General features: G+C 38.4%; 1 protein-coding gene and 1 long non-coding RNA gene across 2 annotated transcripts in view; one reads left to right on the forward strand and one right to left on the reverse strand.

Annotated features, from left to right (window-relative positions):
* Positions 1-22,255, forward strand: part of LOC124259770 (contactin-5-like) — a 102,249-nt gene that overhangs the window by 9,792 nt on the left and 70,202 nt on the right. The window contains exon 2 of the mRNA XM_046693971.1: positions 13,644-13,693. The gene's annotated coding sequence lies outside the window, so the exon portion shown is untranslated. The remainder of the gene's footprint in view (positions 1-13,643; positions 13,694-22,255) is intronic.
* Positions 709-22,155, reverse strand: LOC124259771. Its single transcript, XR_006893915.1, has 5 exons — positions 22,146-22,155; positions 15,928-15,931; positions 6,965-6,974; positions 6,817-6,823; positions 709-846 (listed from the first exon to the last, which is right to left on the reverse strand). It is a non-coding gene; the product is annotated as an uncharacterized LOC124259771 (long non-coding RNA).

Raw genomic sequence — 22,255 nt, forward strand, 5'->3', positions numbered from 1 at the left:
CAATGATTAATGGCAATCCATGTAGATATTCCATGGTCTTGGACCAACAGACTGTTTAATGTTTATGGCCAACCTTGCACATGTGTGTGTGTATATTGATAGAATAACTCAACAAGAGAACTCATGGAATTCCATGATATAGTGTGGTATATTTACCTGTCAGCGCGCTAGTCGCCATTCTTTCGGAGACACTTACATCTCACTGTCATAATGAGTTTATGTACATTAAAGTTTATTCATCGCAAACAGAATTGTGTCATGCCCGTTCGCCATTGATGACCTTGGCCTTAACCTGCCCCGCACTTAAAAGAGCAAGGGAGCTCATTGGTTAAAAATAAATTATGTCCAATCAAATCGCCGACTCTTTTAAGTGTGGGGCAGGTTATGAATAAATGTACGTAAACTCATTATGACAGTGAGATGTAAGTGTCTCTGAAAGAATGACGACTAGCGAGCTGACAGGTGCCGTCAGTTCAACATGTTTTGGTGCATGTTGTTTGTGTATACTGTGAAATAAACAAGAAAATGGGTGAGTTACCGCAACAAATTCTGAGCAGGGATTTTGGCTCGGAATCGAGAAATCACGGTTTTTCGAGCTTCTGAAGACCCTAGCTCCCAAAGTACTGCTTCGATTTTAGTGCCGTATGTCTTATTTTGTAGGTAAATCTATTGGCTTGAAATGTGTGCATACTACTTTAAATGGGATAAATACAGTGAGTATTGTTGAATTCGCCCTGAAACGAACCTGGTGTGTTGACCTCGTTACATCGCTTTCCTTTTATATAGTACTAAGACCCCGTCAGTGACAGTATATACCTTGATGGCAGTTTTTCGCGTTACAAGCCCCTGAGGTTAGGAGTGGGTTAGGAGTATTAAAATGGACTCCGTCCATGCGTGCGTCCGTCGTTCGTGCACATTTGTCTTTTCCAGAGCAGAACTCTAAAACCGTTCCCTGTTTCTTCACCAAACTTGGCACATAGATAGATCTGGTGGTGTACTGGTGCCTTTTGGTAGTTTTGGAATTCTGAATAAAATATTTTTGGCGTTTCCATGGCAACAAGATCGACTTAGACTGAAATTGGTGGTAGTGCTCTTTTCCGGACCATAACTCTAAAACTGTTCAATATTTCTTTGACATGATCATAACTCGTACACATAATCATGAAGGGTATTTTGCCATTGCGGGGGATATTGATGACTTTTTCTTCTTGTTTGTTTTTGTTTTTACTCTGTGTGTTTGTTTTGGAATGCAAGAGAGATGAGCCAATCCAAGTATACACCCTTTCCATCAGCTACTATACAATGTAAGTAGGTACCTCAATATAGCCATGATACCAACTTCACTAAGATGGTGTCTGCATGTTGATTTTGCCATTAACAGCAAGCAGGCCATATTGAGCTTTATTACCCACATGGTGAGATACTCAGTCGGTACTTCACACAGAGTTGATCCAGTTTTATCAGTTTTGACTGGATGACTGTGGCTGCGGTTTCATCAGAACTATGGTACTGTTGTCCTAATGTGTATGGTCTATGGTGTAGCACATTAATGCATGGTGTACAGTGTAGCACATTAATGCATGGTGTACTGTGTAGCACATTAATGCATGGTGTACAGTGTAGCACATTAATGCATTGTGTACAGAATTGTATGACTGGAAAATTGCTGCATTAAACAAACCAATCAACCATGGTGTAGCACATTAATGTGTATGGTGTACAGTGTAACACAATGTGTATCATGTACATGGTGTAGCACAATAATGTGTATGGTGTACAGTGTAACACATTAATGTGTATCATGTACATGGTGTAGCACATTAATGTGTATCATGTACATGGTGTAGCACATTAATGCATGGTGTACAGTGTAGCACATTAATGCATGGTGTACAGTGTAGCACATTAATGCATTGTGTACAGTGTAGCACATTAATGCATGGTGTACAGTGTAGCACATTAATGCATTGTGTACAGTGTAGCACATTAATGGATTGTGTACAGTGTAGCACATTAATGCAAGGTGTACAGTGTAGCACATTAATGCATGGTGTACATAGTGTCACAAAGAAGTGTAATTCAGTAACATCTGTGTTGAAGTAAATGCTTGTGATACATGTCATTGTATCCCAACTGTATTTCGATGCTCATGTATACATCGGGTCACACTTCTTTTTTCTGATGTTCACTGTTTTATTGATGGGAAGGTTAGGCTGAATTATAAAGTGGATGCATGTGTATAGTGAGTTTCTGGTTTAGACTTGACATTCATACAATCCAGAATTGTATGACTGGAAAATTGCTGCATTAAACAAACCAATCAACCAACAAACAGTGTTTTATGTGTAGCACAAGTGCGCATCCAGTACTGAAAAAGATATACTGCAACCTGAGGGAATAATAATTACACCTACTACAAATCAAGAGCTGTTGATGTCATTTGACCCATCAATAATGACCTCTGTCCAGATGGTCACTGACTCCTACCAGGCTCTAACGTGTATGGTACACTATTCCATTCCTTCCATCACCACACAGGGCCCTCATACTACAGGCATGCACCCTTGATATAAATGATTTAGGTCTTCTGGTTCACATCTTCTGAATGTCAGGGTAACACCCTGTGTTAGTGTGTACAGTGTACATGGTGTGACATATTAATGTTTATTGTGTTTATTGTCTCTGAGGCATTCACCAAGAGGCATTATCTGTACAGGGTATGCAAGCATTATGTTAATGGCAAATGGTTACTGTTCTGTTTGATTTGATACTGTTCACTCATAATATTCTTGTAGCGGATCCATGTAAAAACTAATAATACTGAATGCAAAGCAAGATTGTGTTTGGTTGAAAAAAAGTGTAAAATGAAGACCCTGAAAAGTCTCTTTTGTTTCTTTCTTTATCAATGAAACAAAGTTTCATATGTGACCATATTGAGTGAAAACCAATAGATTGAGGTGAATTACTGTAAGGCCCACATGAGATGTAAAGATGAAGCATGCCAAGGTAATAGAGCGTTTCCATGTGTAGTGTGTAGTGCTGGACATGTTTCTGTAGTTTGATGATGGAACTTAATGTTCAACGACATTTTATCCAGAATCTTGAAGTGCTGTATCACATTATGAACTTGTATGACAGTGTGTTTGTTACATAATGTGATTACGAAGAATTATCCAGAAGCTATAGAAGTTTGGCGTCAGTTCTGTTAAATTGACATTTGCAGAGTTGAATTAGGAATGTCACCTTATACTCTGTCTGACAAGAAAATGTAAGCTGTGACTTTGGTGGTCATGTCACCTCATACGTAAAGAAGTCTCTTTTCTAGGCTAATTTCAGTTTCAATAAAGTTGTAGTTTGTACTTTAGTGTCAGGTGTTTCTGAGCCTATGAGAGCTTGTAGGGTCATTGTATTGAACAATTCCACTGGCTGACTTAATGGGTAACACTTATGCATATACAGAAATGTGTATAGTTTGATCAACAGTAGTGGTGTTCCGATTAATTGAAATAATCGAAGATTGGTCGCAGTTACCAAATGACCAAGCAACCGATCACATTTTCTCATAATCGAACACAAACGATTTTGGAACTACTGTTTAAGTCTTTGAAACACTTGTCGATGGAACATATCTTCGAAGTTGTCAGGGCCTGAAAACCTGTTTAATTCTTTGAAAACTCACTTCACTAACTGAAATATATATCATGACTGAATATTTCTTGAGGACTCCGGGAAGTTTATGTTCATGATATATTAGTCATCACTTTAAAGTAGCAGGTTGCATCATGTTATACATATCTACAATAACAACCTGGATAGGAAAATCAGAAAAATGACACTAACCAATTTTTTTCAATGAAGCAATAATCAATTGTGAGATTACAACCAATTCCCAACACTAATCAACAGTATCAGTGGATAGAAACTTGTAAATAATATTTCCCGATATTGGATATTTTCTCTGATCTCTTTTGAAGCTCATGGATTCTTTTCATCATTCTCCTCATCATGCCTCATTTTACAATCGTGGCTGGATTATAGATCTATTCCTGGCTGGATTATAGATCTATTCCTGGCTGGATAATAGATCTATTCCTGGCTGGATTATAGATCTATTCCTGGCTGGATTATAGATCTACTCCTGGCTGGATTATAGATCTACTCCTGGCTGGATTATAGATCTATTCCTGGCTGGATTATAGATCTATTCCTGGCTGGATTATTGATCTACTCCTGGCTGGATTATAGATCTATTCCTGGCTGGATTATAGATCTATTCCTGGCTGGATTATAGATCTATTCCTGTCTGGATAATAGATCTATTCCTGGCTGGATTATAGATCTACTCCTGGCTGGATTATAGATCTACTCCTGGCTGGATTATAGATCTATTCCTGGCTGGATTATAGATCTATTCCTGGCTGGATTATTGATCTACTCCTGGCTGGATTATAGATCTATTCCTGGCTGGATTATAGATCTATTCCTGGCTGGATTATTGATCTACTCCTGGCTGGATTATAGATCTATTCCTGTCTGGATTATAGATCTATTCCTGGCTGGATTATAGATCTATTCCTGGCTGGATTATAGATCTACTCCTGGCCTGGATTATAGATCTACTCCTGGCTGGATTATAGATCTATTCCTGGCTGGATTATAGATCTATTCCTGGCTGGATTATAGATCTACTCCTGGCTGGATTATAGATCTATTCCTGGCTGGATTATAGATCTATTCCTGGCTGGATTATAGATCTACTCCTGGCTGGATTATAGATCTACTCCTGGCTGGATTATAGATCTATTCCTGGCTGGATTATAGATCTACTCCTGGCTGGATTATAGATCTATTCCTGGCTGGATTATAGATCTATTCCTGTCTGGATTATAGATCTATTCCTGTCTGGATTATAGATCTATTCCTGGCTGGATTGGCTGGATTATAGATCTATTCCTGTCTGGATTATAGATCTATTCCTGTCTGGATTATAGATCTATTCCTGTCTGGATTATAGATCTTTTCCTGGCTGGATTATAGATCTATTCCTGGCTGGATTATAGATCTACTCCTGGCTGGATTATAGATCTACTCCTGGCTGGATTATAGATCTACTCCTGGCTGGATTATAGATCTATTCCTAGTCTGATTATAGATCCTATAGATCTATCTGGATTATCCTGGCTGGATTATAGATCTATTCCTGGCTGGATTATAGATCTATTCCTGGCTGGATTATAGATCTACTCCTGGCTGGATTATAGATCTATTCCTGGCTGGATTATAGATCTATTCCTGGCTGGATTATAGATCTATTCCTGGCTGGATTATAGATCTATTCCTTCTTGGATATGCCACATGGGTTTGTGTCAGGTGTCAATTTGTTTACAATAAGGGGAATACCTCTTGTTTGAAACATTAACAAATGTTGTAGTTTTAGCCAGCATTGTCACATTAGGACAGGAAATACTGTAACCATATTGAAAATGAAAGGACAACCAAGTACAATGAAACCTTGTTGTCATGCTGTGCTGTGTCACAATGCATTGTCTGAACATGATGAAAATGGCTGAACAATCAGAACATGATGAAGATGTCTGAACATGATGAAGATGTCTGAACATGATGAAGATGTCTGAGACAATATTTTATATGTGCTTCTCATGGCTAAGATTAAAGGTTAAGGTGATCAAACTGAAAGTGGTTGTTACTAAGTTAGGTAGATGCATGGGACTTTCTATTTTACTGCATTGGGCAAGTGGTTTCCATTACTGGAAGCATTGGTTGGTTGGTTGTTTAACGCCACACTCAGGGATATTCCAGCTATATGGCGACCGTTGGTAAATAATCGTGTCACGACCACACAATCCAGTGATCAACAGCATGAGCATTGATCTACGCAACTAAGGATACTACTGGAAGCAATGTTGTTTAACAGGATGTGTTTTAGACTTAGATAAGTGTTTAGCCAGCTGTCACCTGATTTAGTCATGTCAAAATAATGTTTTGTTGCATGTTTCTGATCATGCTGAAAGATTTTGGACATTCAGGAACAGATTGAGATGGTCTGCTTGTGTTTTTTGTATGTAATGAAAGCAACTTTCTAGCTTATTTCACCATATTGAATATATTAGTGTCACCCACACTTATTTATATTTCACTTATCGAAATTTGTCATTGTTATCTGTTGTCACTGTTATGATGATGTCATTATTCACCAAGAATAAATAGATACAATCTAAACATAGCAGTACTTTTTTAGTAACCTAGTGATCAGCTTAAGTGTTTTTCTTATGTTACCACAGATGTCACAAACACTAACCTAGGAAAGAAACAAGTCATTGATAATGTAGTCAAGATAGTTCGTAAACTTGAATCATTGGGATCTTTCTTGAGAACAACTGTTCCAATAATGCTGTAATTAGGGTGACTGTCCATCGGAGATGGTAGAACTGATCGATGGTATGGATGCCTTCTTTAAATGATAAGGACAATTGTCTGGCCCCCACACAGATTATCAGAAGCTGGGAATGTGCTTCTTTCATTAATTGGTCTCCCTGACCCCAGAGTTGAACTCAAATCAAGAATGATTGTTGGAAGTTTAAATTGTTCTAACTCTGGGCTGAACTTGTTTTACATTGTTTTTGTAGATAAATGTATTGTTTGTAAGAGATATAACTATATAAGATAACTAAAGTTCAAAATAAATGTCAGTCTAGCCTTTCGTATGGCTGCCAAATATCAGCATGCCAGGTTTTGTTCTGGAACTACAGGCCCTTGACCCCCTTTGCACCACCTTCTCACAGACACTTTCTTGACCTGTGCTCTTTACTCTGTGCACCCTATCTTCACTCTGAGCTCTGCTCTCTTTATCCTGTGCACCCTTACTTCATATGTTTAGTGCTCTGTGATCCTGTGATTAACCACGTCTTCATATATGTGCTGTTTTCTTCATTCTGTGTACCACTTTCTTCAACCTGTGAACCCTGAAGTGATACATTCTTCATTCTGTGTACCACTTTCTTGAACCTGTGAACCCTAAGTGATACATTCTTCATTCTGTGTACCCAATGTTCACCCTATGTGCTGCTTTCTTCACCATGTGCATCATGTCTTCACCATACATTTTTCACCTTGTGTACGTCTCTCTTCACCCTGTTCACCTAGTCTTCACCTTGTGTACGTCTCTCTACACCCTGTTCACCTAGTCTTCACCTTGTGTACGTCTCTCTACACCCTGTTCACCTAGTCTTCACCTTGTGTACGTCTCTCTACACCCTGTTCACCTAGTCTTCACCTTGTGTACGTTTCTCTACACCCTGTTCACCTAGTCTTCACCTTGTATTCGTCTCTCTACAACCTGTTCACCTAGTCTTCACCTTGTGTACATCTCTCTACACCCTGTCCACCTAGTCTTCACCTTGTGTACGTCTCTCTACACCCTGTTCACCTAGTCTTCACCTTGTATTTGTCTCTCTACACCCTGTTCACCTAGTCTTCACCCTGTGTACGTCTCTCTACACCCTGTTCACCTAGTCTTCACTTTGTGTACGTCTCTCTACACCCTGTTCACCTTGTCTTCACCTTGTATTCATCTCTCTACACCCTGTTCACCTAGTCTTCACCTTGTGTACGTCTCTCTTCACCCTGTTCACCTAATCTTCACTTTGTGTCATCTCTCTACACCCTGTTCACCTAGTCTTCACCTTGTATTCATCTCTCTACACCCTGTTCACTAGTGGTGTTCCGATGATCGATTATAATCAAAAATTGATTGGTTACCCTTTTCCGACGCGACAATCGATTGCAAAATTTCATAATCGATTGTCGCTAATAATTTTTACGAAAACAGTAATGAATACCCAACTCAGACCACAAGAGAACAGTTTTAACTGGCAGTTACAGATGATTATAACTTCGGTCCGCATTATTCACAAAATTCACAATCATATTGCGTCTACTTACGCCTTGATACACAGTGTATATATTTTGTTTCGCTTAATGTCATATTTATTGTAGATGTCGATCACAACAAACTGGCATGCACACTCCGGTGCAGCGATGACTTGCATGTTTACCTCATTCCATGAGCGTACAACTGCTGCTTATCTTGTTCATGACGGACGTATCTAAATACATAATAACCCAGCTGCAGAATATAAAAAATAAACAAAAGGAACCAAAAGTCTAAATAAGTAATGATCTGCCAGTAATGTGTTAAGATAAATAAGCGAAGTTTTGGTGAAATCATAATTGTTGTTAGCTTTCACGCCAAACAAAATGGCGGCTGCCGACCGGGTTGATGTCGATGAAATATTCAACTACCCTTGCGGGAAAGGCAGATCCAACGTTTGGAAGAATTTCGGATTTTGGAAGAAATGTCAGGGGTCCCCAACGAAGGAAAAACTTGACATGTCAAAGGCGATTTGTCGTATTTGTCGAAAGGAACACGCAAACAAAGGTATCTACTCATAATTTCGTGATACTATCAAGTGAATGGTCTAATAGAAAAGTAAAAATGTTATGAATGTGTTGTTTACTGTATCATCATGTTATACGTGCATGATATGAATCCGTCCAGACTCAGAAGTCTATTACTATCAGTACGAAATTTGAAACTACATAATACATACAAACAAATTGAAACGTTATTGAAAACGAATGACATGTAGGCCTTGTGACATGAATTATCGTAAATCAGGTTAAAACTTGAGTACCCTTTTACTTTGCTATGTCAGTCACTTTTGGATATATATCTACTTGCAAACATAAAATATATGAAATAAATCCTGAAAGTTGATTTCATAAATGATAAGAGATTATTTATTTGTCGAAATCAAGAACATAATTGATATTTGTCTTGTACTTAGTCGACGAAAATATATGTTTGTGTCTATATATTTCGAATTTCAATGAATTTTCTTCCAATTTCGTAGAATTTCTAGTGAAACGTATTGGCGTAGTTTAGGCTAAAATTTGTAGCCACTAGTATGATAAAATTGTTGAGGTTGGCATCTCTGGCATTGATGGTAAATAAATAATAAACCATAAAAAGAACAAATTCTTTTTCTTTTCTTTTGTTCAAATTCAACCATCTGTCTCTGAACTGAACTTACTTACCTTTAGGAGTCTGAGACAATACCAAACACATATGCGTAACATATGTTTTATTCAGAGGTTATTCTTGTCATTTCATTTAACCGATTATTAACCGATGATTGATCGGTTGAGCCAATCCGATTGTAACCGATGATCGATTATGAAATCACAACCGATTCCCAACACTACTGTTCACCTAGTCTTCACCTTGTGTACATCTCTCTACACCCTGTTCACCTAGTCTTCACCTTGTATTCATCTCTCTACACCCTGTTCACCTAGTCTTCACCTTGTATTCATCTCTCTACACCCTGTACACCCAGTCTTCATCCTGTGTACGTCTCTACGTCTCTACACCCTGTGCACCCAGTCTCCACCCTGTGTACGTCTCTACGTCTCTACACCCAGTGCACCCAGTCTTCACCCTGTGTACGTCTCTACGTCTCTACACCCTGTGCACCCAGTCTTTACCCTGTGTACGTCTCTACGCCTCTACACCCAGTGCACCCAGTCTTCACCCTGTGCACGCCTCTCACGTCTCTACACCCTGTGCACCCAGTCTCCACCCCTGTGCACGCCTCACGTCTCTACACCCTGTGCATCCAGTCTTCACCCTGTGTACGTCTCTACGTCTCTACACCCTGTGCACCCAGTCTCCACCCTGTGTACGTCTCTACGTCTCTACACCCTGTGCACCCAGTCTTCACCCTGTGTACGTCTCTACGTCTCTACACCCAGTGCACCCAGTCTTCACCCTGTGTACGTCTCTACGTCTCTACACCCTGTGCACCCAGTCTTCACCCTGTGTCACATCTCTACGTCTCTACACCCTGTGCACCCAGTCTTCACCCTGTGTACATGTCTACGTCTCTACACCCTGTGCACCTAGTCTCCACCCTGTGTACATGCCTACGTCTCTACACCCTGTGCACCCAGTCTCCACCCTGTGTACGTCTCTACACCCTGTGCACCCAGTCTTCACCCTGTGTACGTCTCTACGTCTCTACACCCTGTGCACCCAGTCTCCACTCTGCCCCTTCTCGTCACTGTCCTCAGACTCCCATTCCCCATGTTGAATCTGTGACATAATCCTCCAACTCCTCCTCCTTCCATACACACACAACATGTAACATCCATCACCGCCTACTGAGGCACAATCAGACCCAATTGACACGGTTCTCAACAGTTTCCCCAAGTGGTCATTGATCCTCGTATTTTGGTGGATTTGACAAAAATCATTAGAAATATTTATACTTTTGTATGACATTGCCATAGAGTATTCAGTGTTTGGAGAGAAGAAGAAAGCCAAGCACTAAATTCAGATGTTAAAATGTCCGACATCTGCTGGGAGAATGATCGACTTTTGGAATCAGTTCAGAAAAAAGGAATTCTGATTGAAACTTTCCTTTGCAATTCCACATCAGCAGAATATGGTCGAACAATATATTGGATGTTAGTGGACTTGAATTTTGGCAGTGTTTCGTTTTCTTTATGATCACAGTTCAGATATTGTTCATATCATTTAATTTTAATGTGAGCTTGTATAGTCCTCACAGATTCATGCTTTGAGGTTTTGAGTATCAATGCTGACCAGGTAAGCTAACTAAGCTGTGGCACTATTGTTTTTTCATGATTTGGCACTCAGTAGCATTTCGCTACCATTTCTTTCAATTCGCTGGACTGTATATGCCATGTAATGACAAGCTGTATCACAGGGGAAAAGTGGTTCCTCAGTGCCCTAGAGAAAACATTGTTTGTAGGCTGGTTCATGTAATGATCAGATCATTATGTCACAAATTACATAAATGGTTTAGTTTCTTTGGTGTCGGGCATTACAAGACAGTCATAGGAAAATAAGTAATACAAGTCAGTTGGAATCATATTCAGGCCCAAAGGCAAACATGTCTTGCAGGGCTCCACATAATTTTTCATGATCAGGAGTACGTATTCCTTATTTTTTCAATACAAGAGTACTGGAAAACAATAAGAGTACATTTAGAGTACTGTATGGAATTTAATGGAGTATCAGTAATCTTGTGTTTCGTTTCATATATGTGCCACAACATTGCTACTCTTTTGTAAACAGGCCAATAAACAATAAAGCAATACGTTTTCAGATAAATACATCTGTAAATGATTCTAAGACCGTACACCATTGCTGTGGTGCATATCTGCTACGCTTTCTAAATTATTTCCTACCATATCTTGCATATTTTTATCCGTAGATACGCCAATACGACCCTTATCTGGAGGCCTGTCTTGTCCACCAATCCTGTTGCTAATAGATATTTCACATTGTCAAAATTGTCAGTTTTCTTAGTCTTGTTAACTCATCTGAACACCCATGTCTGGCATTCAGAAGGAATGAAGAAAGAGTTCCTGGATCGATAGGCCAGTATTGCGATATTAACTTGATTATGAAAGACTAACAAACATTTGGCCTATTGTGGCACTTTAAATATCAGCTAACATTGACTTGTGTTCCTGAAATTTGGGTACTTATTATCGTGTCTGATATATGGCATACAAGGTGCATCAGTCAGCAGAGGGCACATGGGAAGCAAACCACCTTCATCGATGCCGTGGCATTTACTGCCTTTGACATCGACATGAGTTCATGAGGGGAGGATTCAAACATTTATCTTCAAAAGTATGTAGCTTTAGTTCTAAATTAGTCTAAATTCAGTATTGTGTGTGTCCACCACTGGCGTTGATGCAGGCTTCACATCGACGACACATAGACAACACTAATAGAGATTGAAAACAGCTTGGGGAATGGTAAGCCATGTCTGAACCAACGCTTGTGGATGGGCATTATCTTGCCGAGGCGTAATGTTACATCTCTGTCCATGAATGAACGGCTGCACGAGGTCCAAGGATCTCATCCCTTTGTGGCAGACCTGTCAGATTGATATTGACAATGACAAGTTGTGTCTGACCAAGAAATGTGGTGCCTCCCCATACCATAATGCTTCTGCCACCAAACTGTCGACATTAAACATCACACGCTTCAGTGTACCGTTCACCTCGCTGAAGACAAGACTTGCCTGTCAGTGATTTTGGAACAAACTTGGACATATTGTAGGTGGTCTGGGCCAGATGTTGTGCTCCCTCAATCGGTTGTGTACAGTCCTGGAACTGATTGGACGTAAGCCAGGAATGGTCCAAGCAGTCAAACTGGTAGTCAGGAATTGATTCCTTAGATGGGTCAGCCGAATGTGGTTGTCTTGCTGTTCTTCAATTTTCAATATCAGGAGTGTGTCAAAAAGTCATCCTCAATAATCTCCAGGGTATATGTTCCGATAAATGTCAACTTGTACCCTTGATGCATCTACGGATAATTCTTTCTATTACCTCCTTTTGCTGACTCCGCATTCTCACAGTAGCCAAACAGATAAGCCGTTACAACTGAGCTTGCCAGTGATAACAAAGATGGCAGCTGCAGCTGCGAAAGTTTGCTTGCTGTGCGACTCAGATTTAAGGAAAAAATGATACAGACTAATTGACTGTTTTTGACAGGTTTGAAACCTTACAAAAATATATGCAATATCTCCTACCTCTTACTGAGTACCTCTGCAACAATTGTGTTGATAGTTTAGTCAGTTAGATAAATAAAGCGGGAGTGAGTTATGATAGAAGACTTATGATTGGTACGCTTGACTTCCCAGCATAGACACCTGATTGGATAAAAAGCCTGCAAAGGGAGGTAATAGAATTATTGTGGAGAGCCGTAGATGCATCCAGGGTACTCAGTGGAGATTTATTGGAACGTATACCCAGGATATTATCAATGATGGCCAAAAGTGAGTCAGTTCATTGTGCACAAAGTGCACGTGCCGTGCACAATATGTTACATCAAATTTTATGCAAAGTACTTTGCTACAAGTTTATTTAGGATTATTTTTATAACTTTACAAATAACCTATATTTTATGTTAAGCATAGTTACTTTTTCCTTGTTAGTATCTATAACATTCTGATCACAATGTCTAGAGAAGATTTAACTATATTTGGCAAGTCTTTCCCCCACATGAAAGGGGTTAATGTTTCTGAAGTGATCAGTGTGATCATGATCAGTTGGACAGTGTCAAGAGACAATCAGGAAGCACTCGAGGCTGTCTACTTCTGCTCCATTCCTCTTAATACCAACAAACAAGTAATTTAGTGAATGAAATGACTTTGCTATTTGAAAATTATCTGTCAAATAACTTATTTCTATTTATTATGATTATCTTTCCTGGTGTAAATGTCTGAAATTATTGACATCAGAATTGACTAAATTATAACAAGTTTTGGCTCTTAACTGATGTAACTCAATTCGCTTGTATTGTTGCATGCTCAGTAGAGTAACTGATAGTGAGACATCTTTAAATCTCAAAGTAATTAGTACTTAAATGAGTAATCTTCATGGTGTGGTGTTGGGGGCAATCAGGATGATGACTTCAGAGAAGAGATGTCAACTACTGGTTTCCAAGGAAATATGCATGATCATTTGAAAATGATTTATCAGTTCTTTGTTAATCACATCAATTGTTCTTTTGTTTGCAGGAGAATTCCAAGCCAGCAGTACCAGGGATAGCTGTACTCATCATTTGCAGGTATGTTTATTTAGTGTTTCACTGATCAGTTTACGCACAACAAATGAATGAACGGTGGAATTGATTGCAGACAGGGTTTAAGAGCATCTCAAGAGACTGTATGTCATAGACTTTCAATAGGTTTTCTTGGTAAGTTTAAAAGCAAAACTATATCAGGGTTCGAAATACTCCATATATTAGGGTGCCATGGCATGGTTAATATTGAAATGGCACGGATAAAAACTGTTCTCTGTGCCCTTGTGGCACGCCTAATATTTTTAGAGACATAACTCACCTTTAGTCATTTAATCCCCAAAACAAGACACTTACGCAAATGACAAACAAGCAAAAACATTTCTTGACTTTATCGCCCAGGAAATCAATGGAATTATGATGGATGATGTAAAGAAATCTGGTTGTTTTTCCATTAAGAGTGATGGGAGTACTGATAGTTAGGTTATTGAAGAGGAAATTGTGTATGTTAGATATGTTGAACAATTACCTGTCACAAAATTCTCAGCTATTAAAAGTGTTTGGAAAGTAGTACAAATGAAGCTTAAGAAAGCCATTAAACAGAAGACATATCAGTGAAAACAGGTTATATTTGTTGTTTACTAACAATAAATTTCAAAGGATCATCATCACTGCTACAGTCATTCATTCTAAAAACATGTGGGCACACTTGATTTCTGAAAGGCACATTTAAAATATTTGCCTGGTGCCCTAAGGCACACTTAGAAAATAAAGTATTTCTACCCCTGTATATAAGTCAATTATGCGGAGTTTGTAAAAACAAAGTCACCCGTAAACCCTTTTTCAGTCCTCTCCAATATTTTACCGCCAGAGGTGAAATTAAGTTTGGAAATGGAACTTTATACATTTCATATCAAAATTAGGAAAATCCCATTGTACAGTCATCCCTCGCCATAACGCGGGTCTTGGGGTCCATAGATGACCCCCCACGTTATTAGACACGCGGGACAAAGGCCAAGTAAAATCGTATTTTCCATGGACATAACAAAACTGCTATTTCGTGTATTGTGCCCAGTCGAAACTATATTGTATCGTTGGAGGTGAAAAAACAAACTTTGTAAATGAAAACAGATGTATGTACTGGAAACTTGCAATAAACATGATAAATCAATTGTTGTTCCTGTTATGCTACCTGTTATTCAACTTAGTCGGAAATAGCAATCAGCTGTGCACAGTTGTTTCGGTCCAATGTACCGGTGATTCAGTTAAAAACAATCCGATAACATAACATCAAAGGAGTTGTATTCCATTATCAGAATAATTTATATCTTAAACAGTTATTTTAACAGAGATATTATATATTGCTATCTTATTAGTATAAGGCATGTTTACTACAACATATTTAACATAATAATTAACATAGGCTAAGCACTTTGGGTTACCTGGCTGGATACATTTTATGTAGGAGACAGTTTGACAAAGTCACCGCTGACTTTCCGCGGTACATGCCACTTTGATTGTAAAAACAAAATGTTGGCAATTAATTGTCAAATATGACTTCAATGAGTCAATAACGCAGGTCTTGGGGTCCATGGATGACGAGCCTGTAATCTGTTCGTGATTGCTAAGAATAATGTGAAATTGGTGCTATCGTGGTAGGCGCGAAAAACGGACCCTCGCGAATGTGGTAAGCGGAAGTTGTATGGAATGAGGTAATGCCATTTCACTCACGGTTTCTCCGTTGTTACTGTAAACAGTTTTAATGAATGAAAATGGGATTGAATTTAATCAAATAAAATGTGTTTTCTGACATCATACGTTCTCGGATGGCGGTGTTTACCCGCGTAATATCTCGGTGAGTTGCATCACAGCAAACATTGTAAGTACTCGGCTTATGGCATGTCTTTATGAGAGCTCAACAGCAGATTTGTTTTTATGCTATTTTCGATGATGTGAAGATGTGTGATCGCTGGGCAACTTTTTATCCCCCGCAACACGTTTTATGGGGGGGTATTTAAATGGTCCTTGTCCGTGCGTGCAATCCGTCCATCCGTGCACATTTGTCTTTTCCAGAGCAGAACTCTAAAACCGTTCAATATTTCTTCACCAAACTTGGCACATACATAGGTTTGGTGGTGTGCTGGTGCCTTTTGGTAGTTTTGGAATTCTGAATAAAATATTTTTGGCGTTTCCATGGCAACAAGTTCGACTTCGACTGAAATTGGTGGTAGTGCTCTTTTCCGGAGCAGAACTTTAAAAACCTTTCAATACTCTCCTTCCACTTTTCTATATACACACCTAAATATTTGACATAATCATAACTCGTAGACATAATCATGAAGAGTATTTTGCCATTGCGGGGGATATTGATGACTTTGTCTTCTTTTTTTTATGGGAGCCACGGATTACCCCGCAGTTTAACCGAATCTGCAGTATCGCGAAGAGCGTTATTGCGAGGGATCAGTGTATTATCCTCTCATACCTTATTTTTCATACCATTATATGATTCTGCAGGTGTTTCTAGCGATGAAATAAACAAAACTTAAATTTATGTTCATACATCTTGTATCACTGTATACATTGATAGTCTGAGAAAGAGATTGGAGTGAGCTCTATTACCTTTTCTGTGAATACTGCACTCGAGTCATGTCACCTGTGTTCAAACACTTGATCAGTTGGTACTTTTGGGTTTTTTATGATTGAAAATCTGTGTGTAGTGCACAGTTCTTTACAATATTCATTTTGATTTGGAATTGAAAACACCAAATTGAAACTTGATGAGTCAAAATATTGTTTGGAATGTGCTGAAGAAATCTTCACTGTTTTATCTTCCTTTTCATCGTGATGTTGTTGTCAGCAATATTCTGAATGATGGCAGACTGTTCTGACACGTGGACAGTTCTTCACATGAACATAGTGTTGACTTACTGATGTGTGTACTGTGACGTTTGAAGCTTTGATGACATGACATCTCTTGTAATAATGCAACAAATCACAGTCATTTACGCAGTTTGTGTATATTTCAGCATAAGACATTTTGTATTTAACACTATTAAACACTGCAGACTGGGAATCTGCCCAACATGTCATGAGTCACCAGACACGTAAACATGAAAATACAGAAGAAAGGGGTAAGAGAATATTATGATGCAGGGATCATTTTGGAGTTGGACCATGCCTTTGAGCCATATGTGCATGTAATATAACATCCCTAACACTATTAGGGTGTATTATTCTCAAATGGGCCAATAAAAGTTAACATTAGGGTCCTCATGAAAAACAAATAGTATATTTATAAGTTAATAATCCATGTTGATGTCAGTGGAAGTTCAAACCACTTGATCAACCATTTCCTTCTGCTTAAGATTTGGTACAGATAAGCGAGAATGCATTACTACGCTAACTTCCGCATGAGTCTACATTATCCTGCAATGCATCGTTCAGTAGTCCTCTGGTTTCTGTGATGCAAAAATCGGCTTAAAAACCGAACATTGGAAATGGCATATTTTCTTGAGTATAGGGAGTAATGTGCTTGCATGCAACTTCATGTACATCATATACCTTTAGTGAATGCACACACACACACACACACACACACACACACACACACACACACACACACACACACACACACACACACACACACACACACACACACACACACACACACACACACACACACACACACAAAATTAATGGGTGCTTCCTCCCCTGACAACATTGTGGTTGGTACCTGTTTGGGCACCAGTGATGGGACAAAGTTCCAAGTCATATCTAAACGCATGGGCCAAAGGCCCTCATCAGATAAAATGATCCCTTATGATGTCTTACAATTGGCAAAATTTGCAGCAGTCAAAAGAGCTAAATAGAAAACAAGACAGGATGCATATTTTCATGTGTATAACGAGCTGTGTTTCCCATACAGAAACTACAGGAGTGTAGAAGGGTTACAGATTCCATTACCTTACATCTTCATAACTTGAGATCATTTCCCCTTGTCACTTCACATGTGATACGCAACCAGTGAACCTGAAATCAGTTCCTCATAGATAAACAAAACTAAGCCTGGTATATGGAAACATAGATAATTGGTGAGTAAATTACAGGAAATAAACCGTCTTTGCCTAACTTCCTTCAGAAGTTTAGTGAACACCTTGTCAACACACAAAATGGCATGGGCTGGAGATCTACACGGCCAAGCATTGTATACGATATTATTGTGACACAAACACATGTTTATTACAAATTGAGGAATCATGTAATCTCTGATCATGTGCAAACAAAGGGTAGTGTTATGGATGGTATGTAAAATAACGTGGATTTTGATAGCTTGTAGAGGGTCGCACTGTACATGGTGATATACATTAATCAGTATGTGAATATTTCTTGTCAAATTTATTTCCAAGCCTTAAAACTTTATCTATGTAGATCTTCTTGTTAGAATTTCAGAGAAACATGCTGTCATAGCAAATCTTAGCAGAGATATATTGCTTAAATTGTCCCAATGATTTGATATATTGTTTTGAAATGTTTTGTGGATTTTGCTGGGCCCACCTGAACTAAAGTGAGGCATCACATATAACAAATTACAAAATGTCCTACATGACAGCCACAAAATGTAGAAATTTTAAATCAGCTTTGAAACCATGAGATAAAAAATCCTCTATAGCTGTCATTGACTTTTGCTTTTGAACTAGAAATTTATAGGTCTCACGTTGAGAGGATTGATTATGTTTCAGTCTAAACATGGTTAATGGTTGGTCAGCTCCAGTGGAGAATTCTTCCAGCAAAGATAGGCATCAGAAGGATGTAGTGATGGGCCAGTATGCTGGCATCAGCTGTCCAAGTTTATGGCCCAGTACATGTGAAGCTTGGTATTATCTGATCCTGCTCATTACAGAGACTTCCCTATCAGAGCACCTGTCAGTGGAGGCAACTAAGCAGGTGAATCTTCCTCCACACAGATGTGAGGAGGGATGTGAGGGAGGTTTCTCCTGGTTGAATCTAGCTACTATGTGTATGGTGTGTGTAGAGGGCAGACTCATAAAGTTTGGAGTTTTTATGTCATTTTGAGGATAATTTTTTTATGAGAATATGAGAACTGTTTTCAATGGTTGTGTTTTCGTTGTATTCAATGATGCAGTGGTTACTTGTTCCATAATTATATGATTTCATCCAAGCAAGCTTTGAACATTTGGAACTTCTGACAACTAAGAGTGCCGAATTCAGATGTAAATCATTATTTGCTATTGTGGAACAAAGGATGTTGACCATGTAATTGATGCATTGAAATTTTCAAAATACGTACTAAAATATATCTGTACGGTCCCAAATACGCAAAGGATATTACAGAAACGCTTTGGTTAGTTGTTGACCTGCGTACCCTGACTTACCAGTAAAAAACAAATGCATAACAGTAAGTAGCTTTGAGTGTTACTCAAATGTTACGAGTGGATCGGGTAGATTATTGAATGAATTTCACTATGTAACTGTACACTTTATGAACTACAGAAAGAAACAATCTCGCAAACGCAGCTAGTTATGTTTGTAACACTTATTGTAATTAGTTCTTCTGAAAATATCATCCAATGAATTGTTTATCAACAGAGATGGAAATCGCGTGTGCATTCGTCTTCGTCTTCTAAAACATCATCTCAAAGTAAGATTGTGTCATTTGTCACTGTTGGAAATCGATCTTTTGAAAATTCTGTCATTGCTAAAGAAATTATTGATGAACTTACTGGAAATTGTTTTGAATAGAAGGCTGCTATTGATAGAATATTGACAGATTTGCTTACCGCTGTCACTCGCGCACCGGCGAAGAAACATGATGGCAATAGACTTTCGAAAAGAGATGCATGGAAAATTAATTTTCCATGGTTATCTTTCAATAAACAATCTGATGAAATGAAACTATGCTGCAGTTAACAGAACCAGTCTAAAATGACATTCACTCCGACGTGTTTGTATTTCAATTTGCTCACTGAACAAGTCAAATAATAATGTACTGGTAACTAAGACTTCACATTTTTTGTATTTCTCTTTTAACACCAACCATGTTTTGTTAATGTCTGAAGTACAAACAGTTGGCTATGGTTATCTGTTTAAACATTTTTTTTACATTACTGACATAGAAAATACTTAATTTAAAAAAAGGGTACGTATCGGAAAATTTGAGTACCCACTGAAGATCAGTAGTACCCACTTATAACAGACACCATGGGTAAAATACCTAGATTGCAAGATCGCAATGTTATTGAAAAAAACTATTATTGGACACATGCTTTGGCAATGAGTCCACACCTCAGTTGTCAATGAGCAAAATAACATTGTTTCAAGGAAATTATTAATCAATGAGGAAATCAATAGAATTAACTAAGGAATAAAATCAACTGAAGGTACACATAAAAGTTGTCAAACGTACATCTTAATTACTATTTCCATCTTTTCCTGCGATCGTGTAATATAAGTCAAGTGACATCTTGGCTTTTGTTGCCTCAATCTTCATGTGAAGACACAATGTTTAATGTAATAAAATATATGCATAAGAAAGTCTTGTCACAGGTCACAACCGGGATATGGGCAATGGCCCACCATATATATAAATAAAAAGATCTTTCTTTAATAATTTTCCGATTGCGTAAAACTGAGAATATGAAAGAAATAGGTAAGTGGATATTATGACATCTTACAAATGGAAAAAATTGCTGCAGTTATCACTTCCTTCAATGTATATCTGGACATTATAAATGTGTAAGCTTGCATTTTCACTAAAAATAAACTTATTTAAGTTGTAGTTGTATTATTTAAATAATAAGATTAAAATATCTTTCATATCTATTAACAGTAGATTTAGACGTTTCAAATAGTGTATGACATGTAGTAGCAATAATGTTTCAAGATTTCATCTATCCTCTTAGACTGGTGTTGAAAGAGTTCATAAAAGCTTCTGGTTGACTGGTGTTGAAAGAGTTCTTAAAACAATGCTAAGGGCTGCAAGTGATTGTTGCTGGGCTGCTTAGTGTCGGGTGAGCCTATCACACACTTTTAATTACATTTTGCACATATTTTTTGCTAAACTTTATGGGTTATAAAATCTATCAAAGGCTTCAAATAATGTGCAGCATCAAAGATACAGAAACTAGAAAACATACTGTGTAATCTTGTCTTCAACCTGCTTCATAATACTGGTGAAGAAGGAAGCTGAGTGTGTTGGGTGGCTGACTTTATGTGCTGGCATTTGGGTCCCTGTCTCTGAGAGTGATGGTTTGAATCCAAAGTAGCAAAAACACTAAAATCGGTACTTTACCATGTTTACTGAGAAAGTGTAATCCCAAATGTAACATATGTTAAAGAAGGAAGCAACTCCCACATAAATCTGTGTGGACAGATTGCACTATAAGTCTATCATAAGCAGTGTACCCAATATATACTTGGTTCGGGGAACTAAAGCACCAATATCTGATGGACATCATGAAACTGGAGAATTACAGTATACAGTAAGTAAGTGACAAATATAGTGTTTTATTTCTTCATCACCGTGTCTTGTCATAAGAGGCGACTAAAGGGGCGGGTGGTCAGGCTTGCTGACTTGGTTGACAAATGTCCAGGGGTGGAAATAACTTTAAAATTGCTAGTGTACTCCGGTACAGTGGTGCATGTAAAGTCACTTGCCCCTGATAATTTTTCCACTATACCAACCGTTTTTCTTGCTGATTTTTTAAATAAACAACATAATTAACATTGGAAAGTCAACTGGACACCGTTACAGTGTAATATACAAATGTGCTTGCCCGACAGAAAAAAACACTGGACTTGGATGTCGGGCAATGGGTTATTTCCACCCCTGATGTCATCGGTTCCCAATTGCGCAGATCGATGGTCATGTTGTTGATCACTGGATTTTTTACAGACCGCGGCCATATAGCTGGAATATTGCTGAGTGCAGCGTAAAACTAAACTCGCTCGCTCATCACCATGTACATAGATATTTACAATAAGCACAGTTTGAGACTGAAATAGTCGTTGTTCTATCCTGTAGCATATGTTGTAAAAGTATTATGAGTGGAACGCACTGGGGCTGTCCTAGCCAGTGGGCACATGGATGAGGAAACCCATCATTGATGCACAATTGGCAGAGGGAAATGAGAGACAGTCTGCACCAATATCCTGTAGTGACAACAGGGCTACTGCTTCGTCTCATTCAGCCCATGCTTCTTGTAGCATAAAGCCTCCATAAGTCCTTGATGAAGGTCACAATTAAGTGTTATGGAAGTTTCAATTCTTTTTTTTTTTAGATTTGTCTCTTGCGTGTGCAGTAAGATACTAAACACAGAAAATTACGTTTCAATTAGTCAGAAGTGCTTTGTAAATTATTAGAAGGGATATCTTTCTCAACATTACACTAGCAAGTTTTTCCTTCACAGTTTGAAGACTGACTTGATTGCTATCAGTATTACCTGGCATGAAGGTGTGTATTATCACAGGTGTGTCTTAACACTATAAAGTCGGGATACCTGTAATGTAGACCTGTCAGTGACAATATATACCTTCATGCCAGTTGTTTTGCATTACAAGCTCTGGTGATTTAAGGATTCCTTAATTACTACT

Source organism: Haliotis rubra, unplaced genomic scaffold (genome assembly GCF_003918875.1).
Source record: "Haliotis rubra isolate DU_JTF1 unplaced genomic scaffold, ASM391887v1 Scf736, whole genome shotgun sequence".
Classification (NCBI taxonomy): Eukaryota; Metazoa; Mollusca; class Gastropoda; order Lepetellida; family Haliotidae; genus Haliotis; species Haliotis rubra.